This window comes from Pteropus medius, unplaced genomic scaffold, assembly GCF_902729225.1.
Source record: "Pteropus medius unplaced genomic scaffold, Ma_sr-lr_union100, whole genome shotgun sequence".
Taxonomy (NCBI): domain Eukaryota; kingdom Metazoa; phylum Chordata; class Mammalia; order Chiroptera; family Pteropodidae; genus Pteropus; species Pteropus medius.
Genome location: NW_024355008.1, coordinates 6,166,569 through 6,175,915, shown reverse-complemented (window position 1 = coordinate 6,175,915; position 9,347 = coordinate 6,166,569). Strand labels below are relative to the sequence as shown.

Here is a 9,347-nt window from a genome sequence, read left to right as displayed (position 1 = left end):
TCATTATATTTTATCATGTTTGTATACATATAAGTTGATGTCTTTCAACTAAATTAGACCTATTGCCCTGCGTGTAAAACCGAGTCCATCAGAGTTTCCAATGTAATGCAGTCAGCCATCCACTCACTTGATTTTGTCTCATTTTAGAACACTGTGTGTGGTTTCTGTCTTTGTTCTCCATCCCAGCAATTTACTCAATGCAGGGATAAAAATCTACTCTTCCTTATATCTTCCAAGTGTCTAGCACAGGGACTTTCACATAGTAGGCCGTCAGTAAATATGTATTGAGTGAGTAAAGGAGCCTGAAGGACAGAGTGGACTCTAACACTCAATTTCTCCAGCTTAATTGTAGCAGTAGTACTAGTAGTTGTAGTAATAGCAGTAGTGCTACTAACCATAGCAGTAATAGTAGTGGTAGTAGTAGTAGTAGTAGTAGCAGCAGCAGCAGCAGCAGCAGCAGCAGCAGCTGCAGCAGCAGCAGTAATAGTAGTAGCAGTACTAGTATATTTAAGGTCTGGGAAATGAAATGAGGGGAGAGAAGAGTCATATCACCCACTTCACCCAGACTCCTATAGGATAAAAATGCAGAACATTAGACTCATACTGAAATTTTTTGTTTAGGGTTAAAAATATAGATTGAATGTAAATAATGACTGATGACATTCACAAAAGAGTCTATTATGTACACGTGAGCCCTTACAAAATTTGAGGGATTCCAAAGTCTAAAAGTCCAGCCTGATGTTTATTATTAATAAACGATGATGAGAAGTGAAATAGAAGACCCCATAAGTACACATTAACGCCTTTTGACAAGTCTTTATTGTGCTTGTTTTGGTACATATTATAATAAAGAAGGCAGGAAGAAAGAGAGTGCAGATAAAAAGATATAAGCAATTGAATAGATTAGACCATAGGAAATACTTTCCAAAGCATGGAATGGAGAATTATGGTGGTTTTACAAGTATATAAACATATAGAAGTCAAATCTTATGCAATATTTTAGTGTATTGGATTGTTAATCATAGAGTGCCAATAAAATATAACACAACAGATGTGCTTCTGGCAGATGCTAAAAACTCTGTTACTTTGTAGAACCACATTTTCCATATTTATTGGTTAATTATATCTGTGCCTATTGATGGAAGTCACAGATTCCAGCTTCCCCAGAGCTTCAGTTATGGTAATTAGGTTCAATGGATATACAAGCTGAGTTCACCTCACATGTGTGAACCCTCAACACACATATGAGTATACAGATATTATTTTGTAATTTGAGAGTTTTCCTTTATATGTACAAATGTGTCAAATCTGTAACTAATGATGAAAATATAGTTACCTTCCCAGTAATTTTTAAAATATTTTCTTCTATTATTTGCCTTTCTCTTTCTTTACGTCCTTCTAAATCTTTGTATTATGAGGTTTAGGAAGAAGGATGAGAATTAGGCATAGAAACCTGAATGTTATTACCATTCATATTTGTGAGGATACCAGTCAGATTCTAACAACAATCCTTTTGTAAAGATCCATGTATATTTTTTTAAATTAAAAAGAACCATTGTCTTTTCTTAATTCTTTTTTTTTATTTGATGTGGCAATACATATGCATATACTCTGAAAATTATCTGTGTACTTTTATGCTTCATTTTTACATATTGCTTTTTTTGGTGTGAAATTAAAAATGACGCTAGTACATTTTATAACATGGGCACACAAACTCTCCTGATCTGGAACTGAAGTCAGTTGCAATGGAGGTGATTGAATGAGTAGTTATATTTGGGGAATGCCATCACTGCATGAAGTGTTTCATAACTGTCTCTAGCATCTGCACCAGATTATGTCATTTAAATAGCTTTATGGAAATGCCACTTTCCTCCACAAACCTTTACTATTCAGTTTTATGTCATTGTATATTCATAACAGATTTGTTATTAAACACAGTCGGATGCCATATAAGTATCAATCATGGTGAGAATGTTTTACTAAGTCATTTCTTTTTTAATTCCAGGTGTAGTTAAAACCTGATTTTAAACTTAGGATGATAGATATGTTTGTTCCCTATAAGAAGCACATTTTATACTCATCATGATGTTTCGTACTATTAAATTGTGTCAAGTCTATGTATGACTTCATAGATTTTATATATATCTGTTAAATGTATAGATACGTGAGAAGGAACTAGGAAGATAGCAGGTTAAAAATATTATGCCAGCATATCAATATTCTTTGGGCTGCCCCATAGTCAGACTCTTCAGTGTGAAGAATTTAATATATTGCTTAAATGTTTGCTGAGAAATATTTAAATACTAGAGAAACTCACAGAATACATAAAAGAGAGAGACCCAGAAGAAAAATGTGATCTTAATTAACTAGAATAACTATTATAAGCATTAATGACTTCAGAAAATAATCCTAATGATAGCCAGAGCATATGGCATCCAATATATTTTATTTTAAGGAGCCCCAACATTCTCACCTTTGGAAAAGCAGGTATCCTATCATGCTTTCACTTTAAATTTCAATATTCCATTTACTACATTTAATTTGAATGATAATATAATATGAATTCTAATATATAAAACAAGTCAAATTAAGGAGGGTAGGCCCACAGCATCTCTTTTCTCATATCTATTTGCAGAGGGTCCACTCCAACTCCTTCTTTCACCCAACTGCCAAATGAGTACCTCTGCTAAACCATAGCATTCTAAAGAACTGCATCAGGGCATTGCTTCCAAAAGACCATATCATTATATCTGTGTGTTTAATGGCCAGACTTAAATGGTCCACATCAGATCTACCTTTTATTACAGTGCTACAGAGGTGAGAGGTATACTCAGACTTCTCTTGGAAATGGAACACAAAGAAAAAGAAGACTTTAATGAATATTCAGAGAGATATGAAGAGTGAAAATATTAGAAAATTTGAAAATCTACATGAGAACATCTGCCTAACAGGAGGCTTTGGCAGAAGACTGGAATGTCTAGGGAGTGGCTTGTTTTAGGCACTTAGGGTGCGGGGCACAAACATCGCCTTTTCCCTAGGATCTGTCCTTTTTTTCACTGTGGGTCCCAGATCTGGCTGTAATCCAGGCTCACGGTTAGGGATAAGACTCTGTATTTAGAATGTTACATTAATGTAGTAGGGTGCCTGCACCTAACTTATATAAGTAGGATTCAAATTATTATATCACATATGTGTGGCAGAATGGCACTATTGTTCTCTGACACATATAAAACCCATGCAGTCCCCCAGCACAGAAGTGCGTTTCCCCCCAATAAAGTCGGTGCCTGCCGTTTCATTCTCATGTCGGCCCCTCATGTGTTCTTTCAACTGGGCCTCTTACCATCGAAACCTTCTATTCTTGATCAGCTCGGTGCTGCCATTTACAAAGGCTCATTAAGTTCTGCATTTTTAGAAAAAAAAAAGGGTAAACAATAATTAACATTTATTAAATGATTATTATGTGCCTGGTAATGTATCAAGTGCTTAACTTGAATTACCCCATTTAGAGCTTATAACAGTCTATGTGGTAAGTTAGGAAGGGGACAGTTATTGTCCCCTTTCTGAAGAAAATAAAATTGAAAAAGAAATAATAAAGGATTTCATTTAGACTTTCTTTAAAAATTTTAGACCCATTCTACATAATTTGTAGATCTAAGGCAATTATTTTGCTTTTAGTATTACTTCTTCTATTAAACATAGTCAACTAATATAGGGACATCCTTATTGATATGTTTCTGATTCATTTTCATTTAAGCTATGAGAATTATTAATAAGTACACATTACACTCTCTTAGAGACAAATATCAACCTTTTTAAGAAAGGAAATTTTTGGGAAGGGTTTGTTTACATTTTTTTGTTTCTGTTGTTCCTCACTCCGACTTAAGAGAACACTGAATTTAAATACCAATAGATTGGTCTACAGCCATGCTACCCTGAACAAGCCCATTCCCGCCTGATCTTGGAAGCTAAGCAAGGTCCAGCCTGGTTAGTACTTGGATGGGAGACCACCTAGGAAGACCAGCTGCTATAGGCATAAAAAATTAAAAAATAAGGGATTGTAAGCTAACAAGGTCTTTGCAGTCTGTAAGGTCAACCAAGAGTTGCCTCGCCTAAGTAAATAAATAAGTAAATAAATAAATACCAAAACATTGATTCTACCTTTAAATCTCCCACTCTGTATATTCAGTTAGGAAAATCTCTCATCTTTTCTTGTCAAGGCTTCCTTAAAACCTGTATTAAATGTTTGCAAAAGATAATATAAAGATTATCTAAATATAAGAATATATTTTTGTAGTTTGGTCAAAAGATACAATATATTTTAAGTTGTAGTATATTTTGAAATAAAATGCCTGAGGTTCTGATCTCTATCTAATTACTTACTAGTGACGAGGTCATTTAAATTCTTTAAGTTTTATTTTTTTTTAAGTTGGGTAATTGGTGATAATAGTTCTTATTTTCTAAAAAAATAATGAAGCTTGGCTTAAAAATCTCTTATTACTTTCAGCATTAAAGTCTATAATTTTATAATTTCGAGTCAACTTTTAAAAACGGACATAATATAACCCAGTTCTAGTGAAAGGTAATCTGACTTTATAACATTACTCTTGCTTTATTACCCTCTCAAATTCTCTTACATTACTTTTAGGTACTTTTAATTATCTGTGATACCAGGAAAAGGATAAGAAGCCTGGAGTTCAAAGATAAGAAGCCTGGAGCTCTTATACTTGTTTAAAGTGAAACATGAAGACATAACATGTATGAATACAGACTTCTTTATCAATAACACATGAATAATACCTATTCAGGTGATTTGGAGAGTTAAATAAAATGAGTGTGAGAAAATGTAACAACACTATAAATGTAAGGCATTATACTCCACTTGAAATGATAACTCGACCCATCAAATTATTGAAATTAAACTAAGATTTAATTTCCACTTGCCCTAGTATAGATAATATTAAAATACAGACTCTAGTCAGCAGCAGCTTAGGAGCAGGGATCTATTTTAAACCTAGATCATTTAGCTTGTCATTGTACAGGCATTGACACTGTAATGCCATTGAAAGGTCATCAAAACCTACAGGAATATTATGTTATTCTTCAGATTTCTATAAAATTGATGAAGTTTAAACTCAGGTGATGGTGAAACTAATGCTCTCAAACTTGTCTGTTCCTTGCAATGAAGTGAACATATTTAGATTTGTCTTAGAATTGAATGAAGATTCTCTTCCTTAGGAGGGAGTTACATATAGAAAGTTCTAAAGTGTGTGGTAAACCAATGCTTATGTATATTTCCCCCCCACTATTTACCACTAAGGGCTCAGAGAAGGCTACCTCTAAAGAGGATAACCTCTTTTCCCAATTCATATTTCTATGATGTTCTTTTTGCAAGACCATGATTATGTATTATGATTTAAACTACAAACTACTTTTTTAAAGAATCCAAAAGGTTAAAGGGGTGGAGAAAGGCATACAAACTGTGAAAGGTATGAGATGAATTCAAATTTCTTTTGTCCTAAAAAGGAAGGGTCCTAGATAATGTGAATAGTTTAAACAAAGAGGAGGTAAGAAATAGAAATCGTGATATGTTTGGAAAATGGGAATTTAAGTGCAGCATGAATAGTGTGCAAGTGCCATGAATTTAAACTCTTTTCCCAGTGTGAAATTTCCTTGTTAAGTGATTCCCTACTGTGACTTGTTCCTTTTACCTTTCTTGCTGCTTATTTAATAAGGAAGTCTTGGAAGAGTGTGTGACATCTTTCTAAAACGAATGGCTATAAATGCAAAAGCATCTTGTCTGGGTTTTTAGAGTGTTTGTTTTAGAATTATTACTAATTCTTGTAACTTTCTGGCATCAGCAGGCATATATACTAACTCTGAAGCTGGCAATCTGCAGTTTTACTTTCATACTTTTTTTGTTTGTTCAGTTACCTTCCGAAGCAGTCTTGCTTTGACACGGCCATGAAAGATCTCAGTTCTCAGGACAATGACAACTTGGAGGAAACTCACAAGGCTGCTGGCTTGTTGGGTAAAGATGTGAAGCAATAATTTTTTAAACTATTATGATTTATTCTAAGTAGAACTCCAGCAACCAAAGCTGAAAGGTTAAATGAGGGGAGGGGAGCCAGGACTAATAAAGGAGAAAACAATAGAACAATGTCTGACCCAGGGAGATAGCTAAAATTTATTTTAGTCATCCTTTTCTGTATTTTTCTCTTTGTAAAATACATTCTCATAAATAGTATCTCCGTATATACCAACTCTTTGCTCACATATAATCATCTCTGTATGTTCGTATACATATCTACAAGTGTGTGTAATATAAAAGTCTTTAATTATGAAGAAATGGCTTTCTAAGTTCAAGGATAAATCATTTTATACACAAAGCAATGTTTTTCTATTTTCTTAATCCCAAACACATAGGAAAACACTCAGAACATGGAAATAAACCTTCCTTCTCTTAATTCTCTGTTTTTATATAACAATAAAAATTAGTCTTTTATCTGCCTCTTTGATGAATGTCCTTGGCCCTATTTAGTAAGCAAGGATCAATACCCATTTCCAGAGATATTTATTTAAAGATTTGAGTAGAAGCAATTGAAAAAGGTACAGAAAGCATCTTTTATCCACTTTATTCACAGTGAAAATCTATCTTCATTTTTCTTTAAAAATAACCTGCATATTAATTTTCCTCTGAATTCAAGCCCTTACATTCCCATTTGCATCATTCCATTAAGATTTATGCAACCACTCTAGTTACACTGAATCTTTCACAGGCTCATGAACTATTGACACACTCAATTATAGAACAGAGGAACTTGGAACCCAAAGACTTGTGATTTAGCCTTAGCATCATCTAAGTTCCTTTGATATTTTATTTTGTGGTCCTCAATATTATGTGGATCACACACACATACACACACACACACACACACACACACACACACACACACACACACACCACTTAATTATTTTAAAAAATACATTTGTTTTCTTTTAGGACACCCTGGTAAAGAAGAAACCACTCTCTTCTTAGATCTCTGTCACTGTGAAATATATAAAACTTACAGAAAAGTTAAATATATGTATATGGACAATAGGTACTGTGATTCTACTGATCTAAGTCAATTTAAAGAGAATATTCTCATGGCCTCAAAATCTTCAAGTCGGAATGAGTCCTTTCCAGGATCTTAGGAATTCTGGTTATTCCAGGGGCAAGGATGGAGGTGAAAAGCTGGGAGTTTTCATCTTAATTTTGACTTCCTCATAAGTTTCAGGTATTACTTGAAGCTATATGATATAAAATATTTCATTTGATTTTTGCAATAGCCATAGATAAACATTATTATCCCTATTTTTCAGATACAACAATACAGATCAAGTTAACAGGATGAAAGTCACAGAATCAAATGTAGCCAGGGCCAGTGGCATATTTGGGTTTTGCGGCCTTTCATTTTTTGTAGTCTGAACACAGAGAAAAATGTGATAGATTAGTATCCTCATGTAACCTTTTCATGTGATCACTTGTCTTCTATTTGAATATTCCCTTTCTACATTTTAGAAATATATTTAATTTATCAATTAGTAAATTTATTAATTAAAATAAATGATGCCAAAAGGAATTAGACATCATTCTTGATCTCAAAATATTTAAAATTCAAAGCATAATTATTTGAAAAGTTGAATAATGGTATCAAAACAATAATTCAAAACATCTAAAAATGTCAAAAAAAACTTAACCTCATCATTAATTATCAAATTATACAGCCAGTCAACATTATGAGAATTCAGTATCAAAACCAAAAGACAGAGTTAATATTTAATATTTTCCTTATCTTTAAGGAAATTCAACTTATTCATCCAATAAATATTTTTGAGCACTCACTACTTGGCAGACACATAATAGGCAATTTGGAAACAACTATTCATACAAGAAAGAGTCTTCTTACAAGGAATTTATAGTCTATAAATTTATCTCTGTGATTTTACAATATAATATGAAACCTACTATAATTTCACTAAATAACCAATCTAATCATGGGAAAATTTAAGAACAAATAGCTATTAATATTTGCATGTGAATCCAGATTCAATCATCATTTAAAACCATTACTTTGTATCAGATAGCTTGTCTTTCACTAAATATTCCTGCATTATCACATTTCAATGTCTTTGCTCATGCTACTTATTAAGCATGAAATGCTCTTCTTTCATTTTTTTTTTTAAATATAATTTCTGCTTTATTTTTTTCCAGAGAATAGTTCTTCAGAGTTAGCTCCTTACATAGGTTTTATTTGATGGAGGTCGTGGAGCAGCTCCTGCAGGTCTAAATCGGGGTGGGATGTTCAGTCCTTCTGGGTCTCACGAGAGCGATTCCTGACTACCTTGCTGTGAATGGCACCACTCACACAGTAATGTAGTTTCACATACAGCTTGGGAAGTACGTATCTGTCAAGACACTCGCTTTGGAAATGTCCCTCACAGCTGCGGCCTCTACTGTGTTTCGGATGGTGAACTTCTCAATGGCCTTGTCTTTGGGCACACATCAGGCGCAGTTGGTGCAGCGAATAGGCTGTACATGGCTCCAGCCCTTTTTGACACAACCATTGTTCTTTTTTTGGTCATCTTGGAAGCGAGGAGCTGAAAGAGGTTCTTTCATTTTTAATGGTCAAAATCCTACTTATTTTAAGATAAACACTGTCAAATATCTCATATAAATGTAAATTGTTATAATTACTCTAGAAAGCTATTGGTTAATATGCCATTCAAGATCCTAAAGAATATATATAAATTTTGATCAACTTTTAGGAATGGTAAAGAAATAGAGAGAAATGGGTAAAAGATACAAGTCACAAAGTTATACACAACAGTAAAAAATAAGTTCCCATGACTTGAAAATTAATCGTTACTTTTTAATACCATTTTATGCACATATATTTTGAATTAAGTCGTTTTATTTTAAGCCACAGGGGAGGAAATAAAGACAGAAAGAGAAATAATTTTAGTGATGTCGACGTAACCCAACACTTAGTCCACCCTCAGTAAGTTTATGTCCCAAAGGAAATATTATTTTGGAAAAAATTTTCTCTCACCCTGCCCTGAGCCAGTTGGTGGGATCATCTTGCTTGGTGAAAGTGGCTTTATGAGCATTTAAAACTTAAGCCAAGTAATTCATCTGATACTGGTTTAAAGAAACCGTGGTCAGGAATAAATTTGACCCTATGTGATTTTTGTCTTACTTTCTAAATTATTGACTTTACAAATTAAACACTACATATGATGCAACATCACAGCACATAAACATGATGAAATAAAAATGTAGCCATTAAAGTAATATCAGTGTAGAA

At 33.4% G+C, this 9,347-nt stretch overlaps 1 pseudogene; it reads right to left on the bottom strand.

Annotated features, from left to right (window-relative positions):
- Positions 1-8,271: 8,271 nt before the first annotated feature.
- On the bottom strand, positions 8,272-8,659 carry LOC120598134 (40S ribosomal protein S26-like; annotated as a pseudogene).
- Between the last annotated feature and the right edge of the window lie 688 nt (positions 8,660-9,347).